The sequence below is a fragment of the Aotus nancymaae genome, unplaced genomic scaffold (assembly GCF_030222135.1).
Source record: "Aotus nancymaae isolate 86718 unplaced genomic scaffold, 86718_ANA_hifiasm-v0.15.2.pri h1tg000011l, whole genome shotgun sequence".
NCBI classification, from domain to species: Eukaryota; Metazoa; Chordata; class Mammalia; order Primates; family Aotidae; genus Aotus; species Aotus nancymaae.
In genome coordinates, this window is record NW_026988422.1 from 71,014,564 (window position 1) to 71,041,197 (window position 26,634).

Genomic DNA, 26,634 nt, shown 5'->3' on the forward strand with positions numbered 1-26,634 from the left:
AGATTGGAAAGTAAGTCAAAATATATGGGGTTAAATAAAACCCATCTGATGAGAATTTATGGTTTGTAAAGCATGACTCTCCAGATCCTTTAGATAGGAATTCAGGCAATATAAAAAAATCGGAGCTTTGTCCTCAGCAGTCATATTAAATACAACCATAGTAGATGGCCTCTGTGTTCCTGCCCACAGCCTGGTTCTACTGTGCATTTTTGTGCATGTTCTTGCTCTTCTCTTTCAAACCAAAATTTATCTTAGCACCATAGCTCAGTCTCTGGCACTATATCTTCCTGTCTCCCAACATCTTATCAGAGACATTCCCCAAACTTAGGTTTTACATTAATATTCTACAACAGTGTACCAGGGTTCTTTGGGGATTGCATATGCAAAATTGGGTTTCAATGTGCTGTGTTCTTACTCATTATTTTAGCTCATACTAAAAAGTGTACATGCTATTTTTTAAATGCATTTCTGTATCAATTAGGAAGACATTCAGCTGCAGGTAACAGACAACCCAACTTAAACAAATAGTAGTTTACTTTCTCACATGCCAAAAATTTTGGAGATAGATTGTTTACAGCATTGATTCAGTGGTTCAACAACATTAAGGCCAACTTTTCTGCTGTTCTCTCCATTTTTCTTTTGGGATAGCAAGATGGCTGCTGTGGATCCACCCTTTACATTTCACTCCAGCAGGAAGAAGGAAGAGTAGTAAGAAAGCAAAGGTTTCTCTAGGACCCACCCTGACCCGTCCAGGTCACACGAATAATCTTAGCTAAAAGAGAAACAAGAAAGGACACAACAGGATCTCATGGTCATGACCTGAGGTTCTGGGTGTGCCACTGTCTGAACACAATCAAGATCCTCTTTATAGAAAAGGAGGTGAAATGAACATTGAGTAGGTAACCAAGCATGCCACAATTCTTTATCTTTTTTTTTTTTTTTTTTGAGAGAGTCTTGTTCTGTTGCCAGGCTGGAGTGCAGTGGTGCAATCTCATCTCACTGCAACATCCGCTTCCTGGGTTCAAGCAATTCTTCCACCTCAGCCTCCTGAGTAGCTGGGACCACAGGCACGTGCCACCACGCCCAGCTAATTTTTGTATTTTTAGTAGAGACGGGGTTTCACCATAGCCAGGATGGTCTCGATCTCTTGACCTTGTGATCCGCCCACCTCGGCCTCCCAAAGTGCTTGGATTACAGGCATGAGCCACCGTGCCTGGCCTCTTTATCTTTAAATATAGTTTTATCTTCATCCTATTGGAAATATTTGTTTCCCTTTCAGTCCAGGATGTCACAAGAATTTAAACATTGCAAAGGATGCCATCTACAAAGAAAACATTTTTTTGTATTTTTGGGGAGGATCAGTACCTAGTAGACTGCAGAATTTATACAAAGTACTGAAGGAGTATTTGTTGCTGACTGAGGAGATGCATGAAAAAATATAACCTGGGTAAATAATAAAAGCAGAATTTATTGTCATGTCCTCCATTGTCGACCACAGTCTCTTAGTGATCACACTTTTAACTTCAAAGGCTTTATTTAGTTCTATTTTATAATAAAGTAATACAGCTGATGCTTGAACAACATGGGAGTTAAGGATGCCAAACCCCTGCACAGTTGAAAATCCAATTATAACTTTTGAATTCGCAAACCCTTTACTAATAGCCTACTGTTGACCAGGAGCATCAGTAATAACATAAGCAGTCAATTAACACATATTTGTGTATTATATGTATGATATACTGATTCTTACAATGAAGTAAGCTAGAGAAAAGAAAATGTTATTAAGAAAATCATCAGGAAGAGAAAATATATTTACTAATCATTAAGTGGAAGTGGATCATCACAAAGACCTTCATTCTTATCTTCACAAAGAGTAGGATGAGCAGGAGGAGAAAGAGGAAGAGTCGGTCTTAATGTCTCAGGGGCTACAGCAGCTGAAGAAAATCCACATATAAGTGAAATCATGCAGTTCAAATTCCATGTTGTTTAAGGGTCAACAGAATATAAAACTCCCTGTCATGTAATATGGGAGTTCAATATGCAAAGTCTCCTCTTAGCTGCCTCCAGCTTGTCCTTCCCCCAGAGATAACTAGTGTCTGCTGTCTGATATATCACCACAGATCTGCGCACATTCATCCCATCATATTTCTTTCTTTTCTTTTTAAGACGCAGTCATGCTCTGTCACCCAGGGTGGAGTGCAGTGGCTCAATCTCAGCTCATTGCAACTTCTGCCTCCTGGGTTCAAGCAATTCTCCTGCCTCAGCCTCCTGAGTAGCTGGGATGACAGGTACACACTACCACGCCCAGATAATTTTTGTATTTTTAGTTGAGATGAGGGTTTCATCATTTTGGCCAGGATGGTCTCCATCTCTTGACCTCATGATCCACCCGCCTCGGCCTCCCGAAGTGATGGGATTACAGGTGTGAGCCACCGTGCCTAGCCCCAAGTCAGTATAGTATTTTATTTTAGACATTCCTAATGGCAATACCTCACCTGATCCTAGCACTTAACAGTTTGTTAAGTCCTTTCACATATATTGTTTCATCCGAACTTCACTACATAGATCATTATCCACATGTTTCCTAGATAAAAAATCTGAGGGTCAGAGAGCTCGTAAAAGTCAGAAATAAATCCCAGATTCAGCCACTCCCATCCCAGTGCTCTATTTCAACAAAGTGTCTGTGCCCACAAACTCACTAAAAGTGCCTTATGGCCCCTTGACATATGTTCATCATTAAAACATTTTTGCTTGGGCAAATTTCTGTAATCTTTCATATCCATGACCCCGAAAATATATGACCTTCTGATCTAAATTAATAGAGAGGAAGAGAGAAAAAAAAAGGTAGTGGAAAAAAGGAAAGGGACAAGGGAAGAGGTGTCTGGCAGTAGCTTTTGGGGAATTTGAAACCATAAGGGGTTATTTCTAGTGATATTTTTACATACAAAATTGTAAAAAGGAGCTGTGAGCAAATGACAAAAGTTTCACAGAGCTGAAGTACAATCCTTGAAATCAGCATGGAAAACTCAGTGCTTGAATCTGACCTGTGGTCAGAATGCTTGGCGCATGAACATACGAGCACGTGCGCGCGCGCGCGCACACACACACACACACACACACACACACAGCCTTCTAAGGAGAGAAAGCCTGTCCCAATTTCCTTCTGCCTCTTGTTCCGGACACGTGGCTTTACATTAGCTATGAGCCAAACCCCAAGTGAAAGCTGGCTCTATGCTCATGTAGCAGATTTGGATTTTCTCTAATCCTTAAAAGGCACTGTCACGTGTGCTTCAAAACATCATAAAAACAACTTGGAATGCCTCTTCCAAGGGACAGAAGAGAAAATCAATACATTCTGATTTTCTCCTCCATTAAACTCTCAATGACTGAAGCAGTAGTGTAGCTGGGGAGAGTTTAGTAGCTCAACAACCACATACTAAATTCTTCTTCAAGATTATAGGGCCTTATTTAGGTGCCTATTGGCAGAGCTTGAGGGCTTTAATGGGTTCAAAACTGCACCAGTAATCGGCAAAAATAAATAGTGCGCTCATGTAAATATGACGATAATTATTTGTGGAACCATCTGGCATAATAGCTTTCCTCGTAGCATGGGAACTAAATGCTACAACGCTATTAAAGTTAATAAACAAGAGAGATTACTAAGTGAAATGGTGCCATGAAATTGGTGAGTAAGGATTTCAGAGGCGCTATGAATGTTTCTCAGCTAGAAGACAGACCACGTACTAGGTAAGATGGATGGAAAATCTCAAGGATTTGGTCATCCTTACTCCCCATGTCCAACCCACTGGCAAATTTCATCAGGTCAATTGTTGAAGTTCATCTGGGAACCATAGACTTTTTTCTATCCTTTTTTTTCTCCCTCCTACCTCAACAAGGACTATCTACTTTTATCTGTCTCCACAGCCTTGACCCGAGTCCCTGCCAATGTCACCTAAGACCTGGATCCCTGTAAGTCCTAGATTGGTTTATTTTCTTCCATTTCCTTTCACTGTACTGTTTACAAAGCAAGTGTCATCTTATGTCTGTGTAAATCCTGTCACTCATAGTTTAAAATCCTCCAATGTCTTTTTCATCTGTATTTGTTTTCTAGGGACTATCATAAAATACCACAAACTGGGTGGTTTTAAAGGACAAAAATTTATTGTCTGACAATTCTGGGGGGCAAGTCTGAAATTGAGGTGTTGGCAGGGCCACGGCCCCTCTGAAACCCGTAGGACAATCCCTCTTTGCCTCCTCTAGCTTCTGTGATGTGCTAGTCATTTTGTCATTCCTCAGCTCATAGAGGAATCATTCTACTCCTCTTGCTTCAAAAGGCATTGTCCCTGCGTCTCTTTTCATCTTCTCTCTATGGCTGTCTCTGTGCCCAAATCTCCCCTTTTCATAAAGACACCAGGCTTTTTTATAAAGCCCACCCTAATGATCTCATTTTAACTCTATCAATAAAGATGCTGTTTTCAAATGAGATCACATTCTGACACGGAGCCTTAGGACTTCAACGTATCTCTTTGGGTGGAGACACCTTCAACCCACAGCAGCAACCTAGGACAAACCTGAAGAGCTCGCTTGCTCAGTTAGCAAGGCCCTGCCTGTCTCTCTAAGCTTCCTCGGCCCTTGATACACGGGCCTCTTGACCTTCCTCCAAATTGAAGCTCTTGGCTGCCGCTACCTGGAAGGCACTTCCTCTGGGACGTGCTGCCTCCACTTACCATCAAGTGGTTCCTCACTTATCACTGCACCAGCAGAGGCATGTCCAGGTTTTATGGGGTCTGAAGCTTATACATCTTTGGGAATCTTTAGTGAAAAGAAGCACATAACTACACATAAAAACACATCTGCAGCCTTGGAAGGGCCCTGGGCTCAAGAAGGGCCTTGAAGTCCATAGTTCATTCTCTTAGTGGTAAAATTGCTTCGATCCTGGGAGGGGGCATCTTTGAGTATCTCGATCCAAGGAAGTCCCCACCATGTATTCTCTAATTATCCTGTTTTATCTCCTTATCACACTTATCACTAGCACTTATTAAATCTGAAATTATCTTAATAATATGTCGACTTTTTTTTACAGATTGTCTCCTCATGCCAAATTAGAATCTCTGAGAAAGAAAAAGCTTACTGATTTTAACCACTATAGCCTAGATCCTAGCACACAGTGTCTTGTATACAGTTGGCACTGAGGGAATATTTATTGGATTCAGAAATGAATGAACGAGTGAATAATGACAGTATTAATAACAATGAGTCCTGCAGCACTTACTTTGTTTCAGGCACAGCCTGCCATTATCCCCCCATCTTATAGGTGCAGAACCTTTCCTGCTGCTCCTAGCTTCATAGAACTTACTCCCCGCTGGCAGCTGGTCAATGGCAAAGCCAGTAGTTGGAGCTAGCACTCTGGATCTAGACTCTGTGCTCTGATCCCTATACTATCCTATCTAAGATGAAGGAAGCTTGCTTGGCTGATTCAATGTTCATCTCTATGCTCCAGAGACAGAAGGAAGAGATTCCTATTTCATGAAGATGAGGATTTAACAGAGAAGATCAAGTAACTTGCCTTCCACACCGTACACATAGAAAGGGATCTTTTGTCTCAGGGCTCTGAGAGAGTAATGGAGGCGATCCGAGGAGTCCAGCTGCACGAGGTCATCTCCACGTAACCTTGCCAAGCCAGACTTTAAATTATCAGAGATCAAGTCCAATATGCAACACAATAGGAGCATTCTGTGGCCTCCCCAAGTCTTGAATTATTATGAGACCTTTGCTGTTATGACTGATGTGCTTCATCCTCTGAATGTTATGTGTGTACACGCATACAGAAATGATAACAGCTGATGCGAAACATTGTTTCAGTGTAACCTCCTTTGCTGACCCATTGGACTTTATTCACATCACTTTTTATCCATTGAGTTTTAGAAAAAGGAAAATATTTAGTTCTTAAATTTAAAAAGTAAAATCAATAAACTTATGGATTCTTCCGGGCATAAAACAAACTCTCTTTGACTTCTCTCATTGATACACTCAATGGGCCCTGTGTGCTTTGGCTCTTACTATCATAAATAAGGCAAAAAGAGAAATCCACAGAGGTCTCTCAATGTTTTGAAGCATAGCAGCACCAGACAATCAATTTTATTGGAAATGAGTTGATGAGACAAGAGGGCAAAGTTGATGGGAAGAAAAATGAAAGTACATATTTTTCAGCAAAACTCTCCTGTATTATGAAATATCCCTATGGAGCCCTTCTTTGAAATAACCCAGCAGATGACCATCCCATCCAGTACCACCTGCCCTGCTTGTTTTGCTCTGTTCTGTTTTGTAATCTTTCATTAATCCATGATAACAACCCACAATCTCAAATAGCTGGAGGGGGGCATTCTCTCTCACCATCATCTAGGCCAAAGGATGAATTTTATAGCCAGAATAACTGCAATCACAGAAGTGGTATCAGAAAGATGAAGTGAAAAGCATGAACCCCAGCCTACCTCAGTTTCATATTTCCTGATGTTCTGATGAGAAGAAAATGCCATTGGACAAAGAGAAAGATCTGGCTTTTTTTAACGACAAGCAGTAGGGGAACAAGGTAAGAACCACTTAAATCCTTTGCTCTTCCTTCAGTTAGAATTTCACCCATTGGCTGAGATGTTTGTTATTTACCAAATAAAAATATTGACTTGGTTCCCACACTTATACTCTGAATTTAGAATATATCATCAGAGAAGGTGTACAAAGAACGGAAGATTTTTTGTCTTTTCAAATTGTTGTAATAATTAATTCCAGTGATAAAGAAGGTTTTGCTTCATGTAGTAGATTATTTCTCATTGTTGAAATAGAACTATGCTTAAGGATATGAGATTCAATAATTTCTTTTAGGTTGAGTTTTTCTTAGCTCACTGAACTCACAGCTGAGATTTGTGAGCACCCAAGCTCAATAACTCATTCCTCCTTGACCCAAAATCCATGAAGATTATAACAAAGGCCTCAGTCTAGGCTTGGAATACACACACCTGGGACCTTGGGCTACTGGTGTTGCAATAAATTCAATAGAAAACATTCTATTCTGAAAGCAGGGCTCAGACACTGCAAAGTGATTCCCTAGTGGGGTCATTCACATTATTCCTCATGCCACTGCACAGACTGTGTCATCTCAATGGATTTTGATGGACATGGCCAACATATCCCTCTTTCAGATGAAGGTGGCATTCCTTTTACTGCTGCCAAAAGGACTTTACAATGCTGTGGTTTCTCATAAATTTAGGAGTGTAGGGTCCTTCTGCCCATGATTAAATTAGGCCCAAGACAGGTCAACACACCTTTAGAACCATCAGGCCTAGAATGCTGTATCTAGATGTTCTGGCAGTACTTCTTGTACAATATCACTGCCTGTTAAACACCAAAGCAAACAGCAGATGGTGCTTGGATTCATTGCATTTCTCTTTGAAGCTCCCCAGATTTCACAAGCTGATGGAATCATTCTCTCTTTGGAAGGGTATGCTCCTTGACAGCAGGGGCTCTTTGCTTGTCCTTATACTTCCAAATTCCAACAAGCAACACTTCAATAACTGTGTATTCATTCATTCATTCATTTATTCAAAACATGTTCATTGAACTATTATTTTCCAGAACACAGTGGTGATCAAAACAAATAGAGTCCTTGCTCTTCTAGAGTTTAAGAACCAATCTCAATGTCAACTGAAGATTTATATAAACTGGCTATTACAATCTGACATAAGAATTCTGAAATAAGATACACAGGGCAGTGAATGAATGATTGACTAGATAAAGACACAGACTCTTACTTTCCATGGTCCAGACAGTCATTCTACAGTGTGAATTGAGATCTCAAAGAGAAGGAAAGGGCTTGCGTTTTTACAACTTCATTATTTCATTCCCAGGCACCAGAATACAGACGGCCAATCCTCTTATTACATTAAATGCATATGCATTGCTTTTGTTCCAAAACTCTCCCAAACATAAACAGAGCTCTGACACCTCATCGATGTGATGACTTACGCGTATGAGGGGAGAACAGGTATTAAATTTTCTATCAAAAAATTTTGTTTCTATTAAATCTATATCTTGACAAAGCCTCCACCAATATAAATTTTTGCCAAATGGCTAAGAATAAAATACACTTTGGACATTTAACATGAAATGGACAGTTTCAAATAGCTTTACACATGTTGAAAGTTTAAAAAGTTGTTTGTTAAGTACTTTAGTTATAATTCATTTAAAAATCCCATTATGTTTGGTTACACAAGAGTGACTTTAATACACTTAAAGACGCAGTACTCCTTAAGCTGTGACATATTTATAGTCTGAACATTAAAAGGTTTATAAAATAAGGCTATATTTTCTCAGTGTCAAACATCCCTCAATGAAGACAATTATTCAGTCTGCCTGTTTGTAATTAGGTATGAAATAATTTATGGTTATGAAGATAAGTGAGCAAAAATTTCTGGAATAACTGCATATTGTATTTTATTATTAAAAGATTTTCATACTCTTTCCAGGGTTTGAGGAGTCATAAATTGCCCCGATCAGATTTCCACTGGATTTCTCTTGGAATTAATAAGCATATGGATCTAATATAAGAATGTGTGTCAAAAATAATGAAGAGAATGGCTTCACACAAAGCTGTAAATGAAATGAGATTGACATAGGCTGACTTTGGTTTGGAGAACAAGAGCAATGAGCTGCCTGTAGTCAACCCACAAAGACACAGTCTGGCAGGTCTAAGGGCCAAAGAACACCCTATCGGGGTGAGAAATGCAATCTAGATCCCAATAACCCAAGCTGGAGAGCTTTTCCTTTTCCAGACTCCCTTCTTTTTGACAAATACTAAGAACACTTTCAGCATGTTACCGCCACACCATATCTATACATTCCTGGGATATATAGTTGGTTAAAAGCAAACTCAGTCTTTTTCCTCACTACCTCTGCCAATAGAATCACCAAACAGCAGACATCAGCCTGTTTCTTCTGTTTTTTTCTCTTCAATTCAAAAGAAGTAGTGAAAGTACAGCACTGCTATTGTTTTTATCAAAGCATTATTTTGTCTATATAACTTCTCAATTAATATCCATTTTTGCCAAAAACCTAAGCAGGTCTTGTCTTGTTTTCCAAATATTTTGTAGTTCCTGAAACTCCAAAACTGTTCTATATAACATACATTGTCTTTTCAAAGTTGAAATGAATTTAAGAAACCTTTGTAGAACACATTTGTTCTACAATGTTCACATTGGCAATTTCCAATCGTTGGCCAAAAACTGGAACACACAGTTTGACATAATACAATCCCAACCCCTCATTGCCACGCCCTCCTAGAGAAAGCCTCTACTAAGCCTAAATAGAAAAATTGCCACGCCAATTAAGTGTGAAGGAATCTGAACGCGCTATGTGAAAACAGCCTCTGAACAAATCATTTCTGCCAACTCACAGAGCACTTGGCCCAAGGCCAGAGATGGCGATTTCACCAAATGTGAAGATGTAGTTACTAAACAGCAAATCTATTCAGTTGTCAGAGCAGAGCTGCCAGCTCTACCTCCTTTCACAAGTGACCCCTAACACTTTCAATTATGGGAGCTCACCAGCACTCTGCAATCAACTTTTCTAGTGGAAATAAATCTTACCTTAAAATTCCAAAAAGTTTGAAACTAGGCTATCAGAACTAAAAGGATGCATTCTGAGATGTTTGCAACTGCAATTTTTTTTTTAAGATTGTGTAGGCTATGCTATTGACCAGGTGCACTGAGCTGAAGTTAAGTGAGGGTCAAAAAACAGAAAGGTGACATGAGACCACATCTAGTAGTCGGTTTGTAGCATATGACAGGAAGAAAAGCCTCCTTGGTCTGATCAACTCCAAGAGGCCATTAGGTATGATCTTAATTCATTCTTTTATTGATATTACAGGAACCAATTTGTAAAAACAAGCATCCACAGTCTCCATGAATTTCTCCCAAATAGGGGTGGCTTGCACAAGTAAGTTACACAGGTATGGCTGTGGAATGAATGAAATATTATCGTCCATCTCTCTGTTTCTTTGCTGAAGATTCTTTCTATTTCAGGATAATGTGCAAAAGCAAAACAACAGAGGCATGAGGGAAAGAGAGAGAGTCAGATAAATCCTAAGATAAAAGGAACCCAAGATCTCATCTAGTCTAACTCCCCTGCTACATAATAAACCTATCCACAACCACATTCGTCAAGGTTTGTTTGAACATTTCCAAAGAAATATATTAAAGAGTAGACCATTTACTTCTTTGCAGAGTAGACCATTGCTTTGTTGGATAGCTCTAATTATCTTAAAGCTCCTTCTTATTTGGAGTCTGAACACCAGTCATTTCTAACCATGGTTCAAAGTCCATTTAAAACAGACTTTGTCAATTTTCCTTCACAGGCTTTCAAATATATGAAGGCAGCTGTGATGTCTTCCCCAAATTTTCCTTTATCTGAGTGAAATCATCCCATTTCCTCCAACCAGTCACTCAGCCATTTAGTGTGGTTTCCACATCCTTCATTATCCCGGTAACCAACCAGATAGTTAATAACAGTCTCAGAACGCAGCACCCAAAACTGACATCCATACTCTACACATATTCCTATGGTACCATGGCAATTGGCAGAAATTTCTCCATGCAGGGTTAATGTTATGAAACACCTTTTAAATTAGCCAAAGCAGGGGTCCACATTTTCTGCTTGCTCTATGTCTTGTACTTAATTTACAGTGTGGGCCACTAGCCATTAGGGAGGTGTGGGGAATGTGATTGTTGCCAATAATTGACCATTCCCTGGTTCAGGAGATACATAAAACTCTAATGGAACCATTATTCTTACACCCACAGGATATATAACAAGAACAATAAAGTGATGCATTTGCAATATCTGCTTTTTTTATAAAAAAGATGCATTATGAAAATATCCATCTATATTTTATCTCACATGATGATGTACAAAGTAACTACCTCAAAATGAGATTCTTATGTTAAGTGTTAAGAGGGGAACATACATAGCCTTGCAGGCACAAACTTTTCCAGAGCACACTAACTGCTGAAACATCTCATTAATGCGTCACTGTCATAGAGCTAGATGACTTTAGGCATTGCGATACTGGCTTCCATGGCAACCTATTGTCCTCGCACACTTATTTGTTGAATTGTTTGTTGGCACATGGAACTGTGCCATAACTAGAAAAGTAAGTGTTCAGTCACCAAGCAACTTCAGTGATCTGATTGCATAAGGCTCTTAAAGTTGGAGTGGTTTTAATCCATGTACAGACACCTACAAGACATTTTTTAATGTATTTCTTTTTTAAAAAAATGTTTGACAAATAAAATTGTACATATCCCAGGTGCACAATGTGATGATTTGATTACATATGCATTGTATCCTGATTGTCACAGTCAAATTAATATGTACCACCACCCATAGTTACATTCTGTGTGTGTATGTGTATGTAGTGAGGACACTTAAAATCTGCTATAGAATTTCAAGTAAACGATGCAGTATTATTAACTAGAGTCATCGTGATGTACTTTAGATCTCCAGAACTTATTTATCTTCCAGTATCTTCCCATATCCCAGTCCCTGGCAGGTACCACTCTGTCCTCTGCTTCTGTAAGTTTTACAGTTTTAGATTTCACATATAAGTGATATCATACTGTATTTATTTATCTGTGTCTAGCTTATTTCACTTGTATAATGTCCTATAGGTTCATCTATATGTCACAAATGGTAGGATTTCCTTCTTTTTATAAGAATATTTCATTATGTGTATATATATCTTTACACACACACATACATATGCTATATTTTTTAGTTCACTCATCTGTCAATGAACAGTTTGTTGCCAGATCTTCACCATTGTGAATAATGCTGCAATGAACATGAGGGTGCAGATATCTCTTCAAAATATTTATTTTACTTTTTGTGCATATATACCTAGAAGAGTAATTGCTGAATCATATGGTACTTGTATTTTTAATTTTTTGAGGAATCTTCATACTGTCCTTCTGACTCTTAGCTACAAAAATAAGAGAATGAGCACCTAGCTGGGCCAATATGGACCTCAAATTGGTATAAAACTCCTGGGTTAATTGTGCCTTCGGAATGGACTCAGAATATGCTGATATGAAATGGAAGACATTAAAACTGATAATTATCAAGGCTGAGGCAAGCCAAGAAGTAATGATGCTATGGTCTGAATACATCCCTTAACATTCATGTGTTGGAAATTTAATCCCTAATGCAACAGTGTTGGGAGATTGAGCCTTTCTCAAGGTGTTTAGGTCATGAGGGCTCTGCATTATGAATAAATTAATGGTATTATAAAAGGTCTTGAGGGAGTGGATTCACTCTCTTCTCCATCATGTGAAAAAAACAGCATTCATTCCCTTTTTGCCCTCCTGCCTGCTGCCATGTGAGGACTCCAGATGCCAGGGCCTTGATCTTGGACTTTCCAGCCTCCAGAACTATGAGAAATAAATTTCTGTTTTATAATAAATTACCCAGGCTATGGTATTCTGTTATAGCAGCACGAAACAGACCAAGACAAATTACAATCATGACATTTGTTATAGTTACAAATAATAACTAGTTATAGATGATAAAAAGTTACAGGTAATAACAGCTAACATTGCTGAGGACTTACTACATTTCAGCTCCTTTTTCATACACTTTAAAGCCATCAGTTTATTGTAATATTGTGAGGAAAAAATGGGGAAAAAAATAAGAATCATTCATCTTTGGAAACTTCATAAAAGATATTCAATACACTTTATAACCTGAGCTTATTACTATGATTACCTTTGAATGGTACAGATTATAAAGATGATTGTAGTGACACCTGGTGTCATATGTCCCTGAAATAAATGGTCTCACAATTCCACACAAAAAAATTTTGAACTAGTTCTGTTTTGTGTTTGTTTTGTCTTTCCCTGAGGAGGTCACTTCTCGACACTCCTGGGGTCTCAATCTCTGCTTGTTAATTCCTTTCTCTTGTAAGGACTAAGGAGTCCGATAACGAAGACTAACAGAATTACAAAGCAAATGGGAAGGCTTCCAAGACAGTCCCTAAATCAAGTAAATGCATGAACGTTAATATTCAAACTTTAATATCTATTCACAGCCCAGGTACTTTTTTTTTCTTTATTACTCTTCTTATTGGTTATAGACATGAGCCAGGAGACCTGTGGATATATGTGTTAAGTATTTTCTGCAGTACATCACTACTTCTTTTTGATGACAGTCTTATTGCTGCAGATTTGGCAATCTTATTAAATAATCATCTTTATGTGAAAGTGCTATTAAGAGACTGCATTTGATGGAAAGAGTTGAACTCTTGCCACTCTCACCTCTATTCAAAAAAATCCATTGGTATTGTCAATGTTAGTACGTCTCAAATTCTTTTGACATTGAGAATTTTTAGTTACCATTTTGATACAATGATGAACTGGTGCTTATTAACTATAATGTGCACTTACAGGGAAGAGCAAAACTGATTTTTCATTTCTCATAGTGTGAAATTACAAAATAAAAATTAAATTACTTTACAAAATAATACAAACTGTATTATTCTGTTCTCACTCTGCCAATAAAAGCATACACAAAACATACCCAAAATTTATAAAGGAAAGAGGTTTCATTGACTCACAGTTCCACATGGCTGAGGAGACCTCACAATCATGGCAGCAGGCAGAGGAGGAGCAAAGTCATGTCTTATGTGGCAGCAGGCAAAAGAGCATGTACAGGAGAACTGCCCTTTATAAAACCATCAAAGCTCATGAGACTTATTCATTATCACAAGAACAGCACAGGAAAAATCTGCCCCTGTGATTCAATTACCTCTCACTGGGTCATGTAAATCAATTAAACCTCTTTTTTTTTTTTAATAAATTATCCAGTCTTAGGTGGTTATTTATAGCAATGTGAAAATGAATACACAAAATTCGTACCAGGAGAGTGGGGCACTGCTATACCTGAAAATGTGGAAGCAACTTTGGAACTGGGTAATGGGCAGAGGTTGAAACAGTTTGGACGGCTCAGAAGAAGATAGGAAGATGAGGGATAGTTTAGAACTTCTTAGAGACTTGCTGAATGGTTGCGACCAGAATGCTGATAGTGATATGAACAATGAAGTCCAGGCTGAGGTGGTATCAGATGGAGATGAGGAACTTATTGGGAACAGGAGTAAAAGTTACTCTTGCTATGCTTTAGCAAATAGACTGGTGGCATTTTGCCCCTCCCCTAGAGATCTATGGAAATTTGAACATGAGAGAGATGATTTAGGGTATCCAGCAGAAGAAATTTCTAAGCAGCAAAGCATTCAAGATGTGACCTGGCTGTTTCCAAACGTGTACAGTCATATAAATTCTCAAAGAGATGGTCTGAAATTAGAGCTTATGTTTAAAAGGGTAGCAGAGCATAAAAGTTTGGAAAATTTTCAGCCTGACCATGTGGTAGCCATTTTCTGGGGAGAAATTCAAGACTGCAGAAATTTGCATAAGTAAAAAGGAGCCAAATGTCAATAGCCAAGACAATGGGAAAATGTTTCCAGGACATGTCAGAGACCTTCACGGCAGCCTCTCTTATAACAAGCTCAGAGGCCTAGGAGGCAAAAATGGTTTCCTGGACCAAGTCCAGGTACCCTCTGCTCTGTATAGCCTCTTGAAATAGTGCCTCATGTCCCAGCAACTCCAGCTCCAGCTGTGGCTAAAAACCAAGGTACAGTTCAGGCTGACTCAGAGGGTAAAGCCCCAAGTCTTGCTAACTTCTACATGGTGTTAGGCCCACAGGTGCACAGAAGACAAGAGTTTGGAGCCTCTGCCTAGATTTCAAAGGATGTATGAGAACACCTGGGTGTCCAGGAAGAAGTCCATTGCATTGGCAGAGCCCTCATGAAGAACCTCTATGAGGGCAGTGCAGAGGGGAAATGTGGGGTTGAAGCACAGAGTTCACACTGGAGCACTGCCTAGTGGACCTTTGAGAATAGAGCCACTGTCATCCAGACCCCAGAATGATAGATCCACTGACAGCTTGCACTGTGTGCCTGCAAAAGCCACAGTCACTCAACACCAGCTTCTGAAAGCAGCCACAGGGCCTGAACCCAGTGGAGCCACAGGGTGGAGCTGTCCAAGGCCTTGAGAGCCCAACTCTTGCATTGACATGTCCTGGATGTAAGATATGAAGTTAAAGGAGATTATTTTGGAGTCTTAAGATTTAATAACTGCCCCGCTGGCTTGAAAATGTGCATGGGGCCTATATTCCCTTTGTTTTATCCAATTTATCCCATTTGGAATGAAAGACTTTTCCGAATGCCTGTACCCCCATTGTATCTTGAAAGTAACAACTTGTTTTTTATTTTATAGGCTCATAGGTGGTAGGGATCAGCCTTGTCTCAGGTGTGACTTTGGACTTGGACTTTGAGGTTAATGTAGAAATGAGTTAAGAATTTGGGGGACTGTTGGAAAGGTATGATGAGGTTTTAAAATGTGGGAAGGCCAGGAGATTTGGGAGGGACCAGGGGTGAAATAATACGGTTTGGCTCCGTGTCTCCACCCAAATCTATGTGGAATTTTAATCCTCATGTGTCAGGGGAGGGAACTGGTGGGAGGTGATTAGATCATGGGGGTGGACTTCCCCCATGCTGTTCTCATGATAGTGAGTGAGTTCTCAAAAGATGTGATGATTTACAAGTGTGACACTTCTCTGCTCTCTCTCTTCTGCCACCACATAAGATGTACCTAGCTTCCACTTTGCCTTTTGCTGTGATTGTAAGTTTCCTGATGCCTCCCCAGCCATGCAAAACTCTGAGTCGACTAAACCTCTTTTCTTTATAAATTACCCATTCTCAGGTTCTTTATAGCAGTGTAAAAATGGACTAATACAATACCCTTTTTCTTCCCTTCATTCTGCAGTGTGAAATAAGATTTTGATTGCTGGGTTTTCAGCCGCCATCTGAGACTCTGAATAATGAATCTCCATCCTAGGTGGAACAGTAAGCTGGATCATAGGTGGTTTCATAGAGGCAGTGCTAGAATACCACCTCTAGGCTTGAGAAATAAACTTCTGTTTAAGCCAATGTTCTTGGAATCTGTGTTACTCTCGGCAGAATCTAAATCTGGTATATTCTACTTAAAAATATATAACCATATTTCAAATAAATTAATATAAGCATTAAATAAAGTGACGTGGTTTGTTTGGGTTTAGCTATTAGCAGCATCTTTCAGAGAACTAGGATATGCAGCATGCTGGTCAAATATTAACACTGACTAATACCACTGGTGGAAATGAGATACCTCATTAAGAAGCAATCAAGAGTCAAATATGTAAAAGAATCTGTACATGAAAGTATACAGGTTGGCCCTTGAATTCAAAACATTAAAACACCCAATTTTGTTTGTAATTGAAAATAGCTATTTGAAAACAGTAGTGTACCTGCACAATTAAATCTAGCTGCTTTGTAAGCATAACAGAGCAATATTAGGCAGATGAGAGTTGGTGACCACAAATGAGTACGACACTGGGGCTCTAAGAAGGACCAGATATTAGAATTCATCATTCTGCCTGAAAGTTTACCAGATTACTATTCTTTCATTTTAAGGTTTTTGCTCCTTGTTAATTGCAAATATCCATGGCACAGGCACCACTGTGAGTGTGCTTGCTACAAACAAGGGGGTTGAAACACATGAGTGAAAGATGGGGGGAAAGGCACAGTCGTCCTTGGCAAGGACATTCAAGCTCACAGGCTCATGGTGATGATCACAATGGGGAAAGGAGAATCTCCAAAGAAAAACAGAATTCAATTCACAAGTATTTACTAAGCTGTGAATCTTTTCAATAAATGATTAATTGATAAGTCCCAGACCCTGAAGATACAATGGTAAACAATAAAGATCCCACCTTCATGATAATTTTGCCTACATCAGAGATGAGACATCATGCCATCCACAGTTTCCAAACTGATGCCATTTAGGTTATTGAGTCTGAAAGCAAGATGCATGTTAGTACCTCTTCAGATTTCAAAAATCTAGATTTTAAAAGTAAGCCCTCAAATTGTTGATCAGTTGATTAGTTGATTCAGTCAAAAATATTCAAACTATTTTATGCCTTGGAATAGAAAGAATATTTAAAGTGTAATACATAAGTTATACTAATACCAGGGGGATTGCTAAGGTTGTTCACATGTGCCAGCAAAATCGTCTGTTTTGGCCTTTAGTCAAGTCTAGGAAAGTTCATACTGACATATTAGGAGGAAATTATTACACCTGCTTATACTGAAAAAGATAATTCAGCCATAAACATTGCATTACTATAGATGCAATAATGTTCTGCAAACCAATCTGTTGCACATTCCTACTTGGAAGGTAGCATATTTCATGATTATACACATCCATGACAGAGATAAGCGTTTATATGGTAATAACTGCAATATGGGCAGCTACAGCCTTTCACCATAAGCCATGAGCCTCTCCATCAGAAAAAGCCATTGGGGCACAATTTATCACCAGAAAGTGTGTTTGTCTGGCTCAAATGTTCAGAAAAAACAAATATTTTCTTCATGTACACGTCTTAAGTAATATCAGTAGCATGTTTTGTACCTTTACATAAAAAAATCAAAATAAATGCCAGTGTTTAGGTAGTCAGCCAAATAAATATACAAAAAAAAAAAGGGAATAGTAAGTTTCCTTTCCTATGTCCATACCTCAGTAAACACAGAGTCCCATGTGCAGGTGGGACAAATGTCACTATAAAGAGTCAGTGACTATAGAAAGAGACTGAAGTTCTTATTGAAAATCTTACTATCATAGGATTACAAGAAACCCAGGTCTAGGACTGAGAACTCAGTAGTATAGAACAGAAGAGGAAATATTCATCTCTCATGACATCAATAATTGTTTATAATAACTTGGTTGACATCAATAGTTGTTCTGTTCATAATTGTGGTGGCTAATCTTTATCAAATGCTTACTAAATGGGCTAATTATCCTTCTGGGGGCTTTACATATGTTTTCTCATTTAATTCTGAAACATATACTATCACTTCAGGGCTACTATTAACCCACTTTTTTATAGCTGGTTAAATATAGGTTTAGAGATATGGTGACTTATCCAAAATCACAAAGTGGCAGATAGGAGTTTTGGACCTAATTCTGTTTGATTCCGATGCCCATGGGCTTGTCACAATAGAGTGATGGAGAGAAGGCCATTGTTTTCCAGTGGTGCCTCCCTGATGCCCAGGCTGGTGACCAGAGGGTAAATGCAATACCTGCTGGGCAGTGGCGATGTGCTGGCATCCCAGGGAGTAGGATTATATGAGAGACATGGCTGGCTTAGATGCCCATGGAAACCTCAAAAGCAGATTAGAGATGAAAAGATTAAGTGAACATGTCCTGAGCGTAGATGAGAAATGTGAATCAGGTTCACTGTGCGCTGGTTACCAGCTTGTGCGAATCTGCTGAGACAGGCTCCACTTAAGCACGACAAGTTATATGACGTGGATGTATGATTTGCAGATGGGAACAATAGACAAGGACCAACAGAGGCCTAGAGCTCATTGCAAGTTGGTCCCCCAGGGCTCAGGAAAGCTCCCTGGGGTGAACAGAATTTCCTCATCTGCATATACCTCACTTACACTGCTGCTGAAGGACCCCAGCATGGAGCCTGCCCTGGGTTATACATCCCAGGGACAACATGACATGCTGGGCTAAAGCACCAAAGAACATCCTATTTCTAGGGAGAAATGAAGCAGACCCTGAGCTGTTCTGGTTGGTTCCTGTTTATCCTAGGCTGTTTCATTCTCTGCACATTCTACAGTTACTCTTGAGAACTACAAGAGAGATGGAAGCAGGAATAGGATCAGTCCAAGGCCATCCAGAGAACTGCCCAACAAGGAACTCCTGGGAAACTTGGCAGTTGATGGGTGGGTAGAAGAGGGAAGCTGAAGAGGGGGTCCTTGAGGTCCTGCAGCTGAGCAGGTGGGGGCTAAAGGGATGGCAAAATGGAGATAATGTAGTCACATGGCTACCAAAATGAGGATGTTCATATTTACCAAGTGATTCAGTAAAACTATCTGGCGCTTCAGCTGTATGCTCATGCCCTTCTCACTGGAGAGAATAAAAAAACAGTTTTTTATTCCTACCCTCAAATACTTTTCTACATTTCTCTCTCTCTCTCTCTCTCTCTCTCTCTCTCTGTGTGTGTGTGTGTGTGTGTGTGTGTGAGAGAGAGAGAGAGAGAGAGAGAAAGAGAGAGAGAGAGAGAGATGTGAAATTGACTATAGTGTCTGACACAGAGGCGTCACCAGAGTCAAGGGCCACTTTGCATCTTGAGTCATTCATTCTGGAGGCATTGGAGACATTGCCAAAAGTGAGGGTGACTGTGTACATCATTTTGGTGATTAGGAAAAAAATGTGCTATGAAAAAATAGTATGTCATTTTTACCTCTATTTTCAAGCTCTGATTTGGGGTTTTCCTCTTATTTTTATCCAGTGTGTTTCCTGCTTCCTAATCTTTAATGCCCAGGCAGGAGAGAGATTGCTTTCTGGCAGGAAGAGGGTAAGCACTCCTGTACCTATAATCTGCTTTATTAGTTACATTTTGTCAAATGATCCCTAATTTCAGAAGCTAAATAAAATATAGATTTTTGTTGCTGTTGTTTATCAAAGTGACAACTTAGGTGTCCCTGGTTGCCTGGTTTTTCTGGGCAGCTCCACTCCAAGCAGTGGCTCAGGGACCAGATTTCTTCCAACATGGCACCGCTTCTTTCCAGATTAGTGCCATGCAAACTTTCATTTACAGGCTGGTGCCAGTCCATGGCTTGGGCTAGCCCAGGAGCCACTTGTGAATGGTCTCGATGAGGGAAGTACAGAATTTGAGGGTAAGCGTATGGGAACTTGAGAAACCGGGCATTGCTGCACTATTCAAGTCCATGGTGAGTGGATTTTTCCCACTCCACAGAGTATAGACCATTTTGGTTGTGTTCAAACTCACCCACCACATGTGGCTTCCCAGTGGACTGGAAATTTAAGAAAACATAAATAACAGACTGACAGCTAGAAATAGCTACACTCTAAATCCTCAGAGTCCTCATCACTTCACTGGCAGATTAGAGAAAGAGAATGCTAAGGTGTCCATGAGAGGGTTTTCTACTACCCACCTGGCAGGGCCCATGTTACTTCTGCACATTCCGTTGGCCAGAACTCTGTTATATGGTTATATCTATTTGCAAGAGAGACTGGGCATAGTCTGATTGAATGTCTAAAGCAAATGGAAAGAAGTTGGCTTGCTCGTGCACGCACACACACACACACACACACACACACACACAAATACATTCTCTCTCTTCTGCTTAAGTTAGCCAGGATTAAGTTCTCTGTCAGAAATTTTTAAAAATCATAAAGTTGGCCGGGTGCGGTGGCTCACGCCTATAATCCCAGCACTTTGGGAGGCAGAGACGGGTGGATCACGAGGTCAAGAGATCGAGACCATCCTGGTCAACATGGTGAAACCCTGTCTCTACTAAAAATACAAAAATTAGCTGGGCATGGTGGCGCACGCCTGTAGTCCCAGCTACTCGGGAGGCTGAGGCAGGAGAATTGCTTGAACCCAGGAGACAGAGGTTGCGGTGAGCCGAGATCACGCCATTGCACTCCAGCCTGGGTAACAAGAGCGAAACTCTGTCTCGGAAAAAAAAAAAAAAAAAAAAAAAAAAAAACATAAAGTTAATAGAGGAGAAGGGGGAGGTAAGTAGGGAGAAAGAAAAAGAGAGGATGGAGAGAATGGCATCTACTTAGGAAGATTCTTTCAATAAACATATGACTCACTTACTTTGATTCAGAACTGCCATTTGAACAAAGTCAGTTCTATAGGTCACGGATGATTCTTTTCCTTGAAATAAGATGATGAGTTCTACAGTACCTCAATCATTCCTGCGTCTCACTGAACAAATCAATTGCATTGATTGTGCTAAAAGGTGTATGTTGCTTTGACATGCACAAATAGGAAAGAATGTCTGAAAGGCAAATCATTTTATCCAAATCAAGGTTTTTGCATAATTTATGCTTAGTGACATTCTTTACCAGAGGGACGTTCATGGTCTTACTGTGAAAAGAAGGCTTGAATCAGATATATATAATATTTTAGTGTAAATTCTCCCAGAATGGTAATGGTAACCTGGAGCATAAAGGAGCAGTAGCTTAAGAAGAAGGAAATTTTCCATAATGAGAGGAGACTCAGCCACCATATTATGTGAGCAGCTCTGGAGAGCCCCAGTGAGGTTCTATTTTATTTCATGCTCAGTATGCCATCTATAGCCCCGTTCTGTGTAGAAGAGCACATAGACTAGGCTCTCTGCTCTTTTTTTAGCACTCCATAGACCTCTCTCAAAATAATAATGCTTTCAGACAGAGGCCAACGGGTCAAGGTATTTCTTGCTTTCTCTGTTCCACAGTCTAGTGCTGACCAACCTTCCTCTCTGGATCTTCAGTCCTGTGGGTGGAAAACCCAGCAAGAAATGATCATCTGGAATCCAGAAGACACACACATCCAAGTCTTACAGGACTTGGATGACAGCAAAGGCATATTGGCTGATTTTCATATCTGAGTAAAGAGACCTCTCAAGAGCTGTGTCATGTTGTTGTCCCATATCTAACTCTACTGAGTTATTTTTTGGTGCTTTTGATATAAGAGATTTTTAGGACATTTCTCTTCTAGTTGGGCTACTAGCCTTTGCCCTCTCATTTGCTAAGTGTCAGAGATTATTAACTGGAGGCCTGCAGGTAGGAGGTCATCCAGAGAGGTACTTCACTTGTTTTATGCAAAGTTTTCTTAAAAATGTAATTTAGGGGCCAGGCGTGGTGGCTCACGCCTGTAATCCCAGCACTTTGGGAGACCGAGGCAGGCAGATCACGAGGTCAGGAGTTCAAGACCAGCCTGACCAATATGGTGAAACCCCATCTATACTAAAAATACAAAAATTAGTTGGGCATGGTGGTGCATGCCTGTAGTCCCAGCTACTCAGTAGGCTGAGGCAGGAGAATCACTTGAACCCAGTAGGTAGAGACTGCAGTGAGCCAAGATCACACCACTGCACTCCAGCCTGGTGACAGAGTGAGACTCCATCTCAAAAATAAAATAAAATAAAAATGTAACTTAGATTCCAATGTTTTTTAACTGGGAATATTTCACATAGATATCTGATTTCTGGAATCACTAGTGGATTTGGCAACACTGGGCTTGCATGAAAGCATTTTCACATGCTTTCACCAGCAAGCTGCACTCTAGGAAATGTGTGCAAGTTTCAGTTTACCGAAGCACTCAACATCCCCTGTAGTCTTTCTCCAGACCCAGGAATTTGGGAAAAGGCTGATGGCCTCTGGGCAGTATGAGTGAGCCCTAAAATAGGCAGGTCTGACTTCATGAAGAGGTGAAGGGTCACTGTCTCTTTTTTAAAAAATACCACTTTCTTCACCTTCACAAGTCTGAAATCCTAATAAGTCATAATGTTTCCATTAAATATTGCCAGGGGATTTACAGGGGTAAAGGCCAGTATGTCAGGATATACAGTGCCAATGAATGTGCTCAGATCCTTTCCTGGAGACTGTTTGAATAGTAAAGAAATTAGAAAATAGGGTTCTAGGTACAAAAGGAAGCCAGACATAAGCACAGGCAGGTAGATGAGGTCACAACCACCTAAGGCCAAGAGGAAAGGGCTTCAGGAGAGGTACCCTGCAGGAGAACCTTATGGATACCTCAGCTAACACAGACAAGGGACCCTCAAACGGCAACCATGATCTGTGAAATGGTAGCATCTAAATTTTACCCCTCCTGTTCTTCAACAAATATTCACTGGACACTTAAGTTAAGCCAGGAATGACTTCAAATGTTTTCATATGCATTAAGCCACTACTTGAAGAGGAGGGAGGTCTCACTGATTATGAAGAAAAGCTTATCACTGAAGAGAAACTAGGTATTTCCTTTACTCAGTTGTGTGTTCTGCTCTATACAACTCCCTCCGAATGGGCCATTCTTTCCTGCTCCTCCGCCACCTATCCTCCTTTGTTGTCCTGTCAATAACACCTCTGTTCTAATGCTCTGTTCAGGTTACATAAGGACCTTCCTCTATGCTTTCATTGTATCCCTGAGCACATCTGTCTACCATAGATCCTCTAAACTGCATTACAATGATGTAACTACATCTCTCTCTTCCAATAGACTCCCTAAATCCTGCATCTTATTCACAGCAAATAACTTGGCATATAGTAAACATGTAAGCAATTCTACTAAATAAATGAACTCACATTTGCACACTACTTTTGAAGAGTTGGCAGAAATTCAGGGAAAAATGTGCAATTAGCAGGTGATATGCAGAACTCAAGTTTGGGGCTAGAAATTTAGTTTGAATAGTCGAATACTGAGGTGTATTCATGGGGGATAGTGCAATTATGAAGGAAGATAGAAAAGATCCATAAGAGGAGAGGAAGCCAAAGACAGAATCAACTAAACAGAAGAAAAAGAATCAAAAGATTGAAGTTTTTTGGAAAGACAAGGAGGAAAAGCTTCCAAGATGAACTGTGTGGCAGACATGGTGACATTTTGCAAACAGGTTGGGTAAGGTAGAAACTTTTTTAACGTAAGTAAGACCATATTGACCCAAGGAACAAAACAGAGAAATGGTGGTTGTGCACTATTCTTTCAGAAATATGGTAAAGTGAAGGACGGATATTAGGTGAAACAATGAAAACGTAGGGACAATTTTGGAAAATATAATTTTTAGACATGCACATTGGTAAACTGAAGAGGATGAGATAAAGATGATGGAGAGGCAAGATGGCTGAATGAAAGCCTCCATCAATTGTTCCCCCTGCAGAAACACCAAATTTTGACAACTAACTACACATTTAAAGCACCATGATAAAAACCAAAAATCAGGTGAGCAACATAGTACCTGGCTTTAACTTCATATTACTGAAAGAAGCACTAAAGAGGGTAGGAAAGATCCTTAAATTGCCATCACCACCTCTCCATCCCCTGGCAGTGGCCATATGATGTGGAGAGAGAAAGGGTATGTTGGGGGAGGGAGAGCCCTGGGACTGGAGGGACTTGGCATTAAACTCAACACTGCCTTGTCACCACAAAGAGCAAAACAGTGGTGGGTTCAGCCAATGGCTGCCCATAGAAGGAGCATTTAGAACAGCCATAGCCAGAGAAGAATCACCAGTCTCAGTTGTCAGAATTGACTTTCTTGGCAAGCCTCGCTATCAGGGACTAAAGAGCTCTGGAGTCCAAGGTAAACTTGAAAGGCAGTCTAGGACACAGGGGCACCCCTAGGCAACTCCTAGTGCTAAGCTGGACTTAAAGCCAGTGGACAATGTAGCATATGACATCATGAGATACAAGACGAATAAGGATGTGCTTGCACTACCCCTCCCCCAGCCCCAGGCAGCAGAGCTCACAGCAACAAGAGTGTCTCCTTCCTTCTGCTTGAGACAAGGACAGTGAAGAGTAAGGAGGACTTGTCATGCATCTGGGATACCAGTTCTGCCATAATAAGATAGGGAACTAGGCAGAGGGATAGGGAACTCTGCCCAGTTGTGAGGCCACCTTTCCAGGCACCAGCTCCTGGACATTTCTAGACCCAGCCTGGGCCAGAAACAATCCCACTGCCTTGAAGGGAAGGACCCAGTCCTGGCAGGATTCACTGCCTGCTGACTAAAGAGCCCTTGGGCCCTGAATAACGAATAGTGATATCCAGGTAGTATGCCATGAGCCGTGGGTGAGACTCTGAGACTTGCTGGCTTCAAGTGAGATTACCAGTTGTGGTGGCTACAGTGAGAGACTCCTGATGAGAAAAGCAGATGGAAAAGTCTTGCACCGTAAGTGCCAGCCAGGCCACAGTGGGGATACAGCACCAAGCAGACTATTGGGATTCCTGAGTCCAGGCCTAGGATCTTGGACAGCATTTCTGAACCTGCCCTGGGCCAGAGGGGAGCCCACTGCTTTGAAGAGTGAGTCCCATGCCTGGTGGCATTCACCATATGCTGACTGAAGAGCCTCTGGGCTTTAAGTGAACATCAGTGGTGGCCTGGCCATGCTCCCTATGGGCCTGTGGTGGTGGTGGCCACAAGGGAAAACTGCTCTGCCTGTGGAAAGGGGAGGGCAGAGCAGAAAGGACTTTGTCCTGTGGGGTTTGAGGATCAGCTTAGCCACAGAAGAACAGAACGCCAGTCCCTGACTCTCAGACAGCATCGCTGGATCTGCCTGGGGCCTAGGGTAACTCACCACCTTTAAGGGAAGGACACAGACCTGGCTGGCTTTCCCAACTGTTGATTGTAGAGCCCAAAGCCCTTGAGTGAACAGGCAGTAGCCAGCTAGCGGTTACAGAGGCCCCTTGATAAGACCCAGTGCTGTACCGGCTTCAGTTCTGACCCAATGCAGTCCACTGGTGGTGGCCACAGACGTGCTTGCATCATCCTACTTGTAGCTCCAGGTAGCTCAGCACAGAGAAAGAGAGAGAGATTCTGTTGTGTTTAGTTGAAAGTAAGAGAAGAGAAAAAGAGTCTCTGCCCGACAATCTGGAGAATTCTTCCAAACTTTATCCAAGACTGCCAAAGTGGTACCTCTATGAGTTTGCAAGAACACAGCATTATTGGGCTTATGGATCAAATACCGTAAGAAATACCCTTCAAATACCTAAGAAGCCTTCCCAAGAAAGATGGGTACAAAAAAGCCCAGACTGAGAAGACTACAATCAATATGTAACTCTTCAATGCCCAGACACCAATGAACAACCACAAACATCAAGACAATACAGGAAAACATTACCTCAGCAAATGAAATAAGTAATGCAAAAGCAACCAATCCTGGAGAAACAAAGATATGTGATTTTTCAAACAGAGAATACAACATAGCTGTTTTAAAGAAACTCACAGACATTCAATATAACACAGATAAGGAATTCAGAATTCTATCAGGTAAGTTAGCAAAGATATTAAAATAATCAAAAAGAGTCAAGCAGAAATTCTGGAGTTGAAGAATGCAATTGACACACTGAAGAATGCATCAGAGTCTCTTAATAGCAGAATTGATCAAGCAGAACAAAGAATTAGTGAGCTTGAAGCCGAGTTATTTGCAAATACACAATGAGAGGAGACAAAAGAAAAAAGAATATTTAAAAAATGAAGCACACCTACAAAATCTAGAAAATAGCCTAAAAGGGGCAAATCTAAGAGTTATTTGTCTTAAAGAGAAGGCAGAGAAAGAGACTGGGGTAGTTTATTCAAAGGGATACTATCAGAGAATTTCCCAAACATAAAGAAAGAGATCAACATTGAAGTACAAGAAGGTTATAGAATATCAAGCAGAGGATTTACCCAGAGAAGACTATGTGAAGACATTTAATAATCAAATTCCCAAAGGTCAAGGATAAAGAAAGAAGCCTCAGACAAATAGAAAAGAAAATAATATACAATGGAGCTCTAACGTATCTGGCAGCAGATTTTTCAGTGGAAACTTTACACACCAGGGGAGAATGGCATGACATATTTAAAGTAATAAAGAAAAAAAAAATTTACCTTAGAATAAAATATCCAGTGAACATATCCTTCAAGCATGAAATAGAAATAAAAACTT

At 40.4% G+C, this 26,634-nt stretch overlaps 1 long non-coding RNA gene across 1 annotated transcript; it reads right to left on the reverse strand.

Annotated features, from left to right (window-relative positions):
• Window positions 1-500: 500 nt before the first annotated feature.
• Window positions 501-20,286, reverse strand: LOC135274185 (uncharacterized). Its single transcript, XR_010341968.1, has 3 exons — window positions 20,162-20,286; window positions 1,817-1,934; window positions 501-772 (listed from the first exon to the last, which is right to left on the reverse strand). It is a non-coding gene; the product is annotated as an uncharacterized LOC135274185 (long non-coding RNA).
• Between the last annotated feature and the right edge of the window lie 6,348 nt (window positions 20,287-26,634).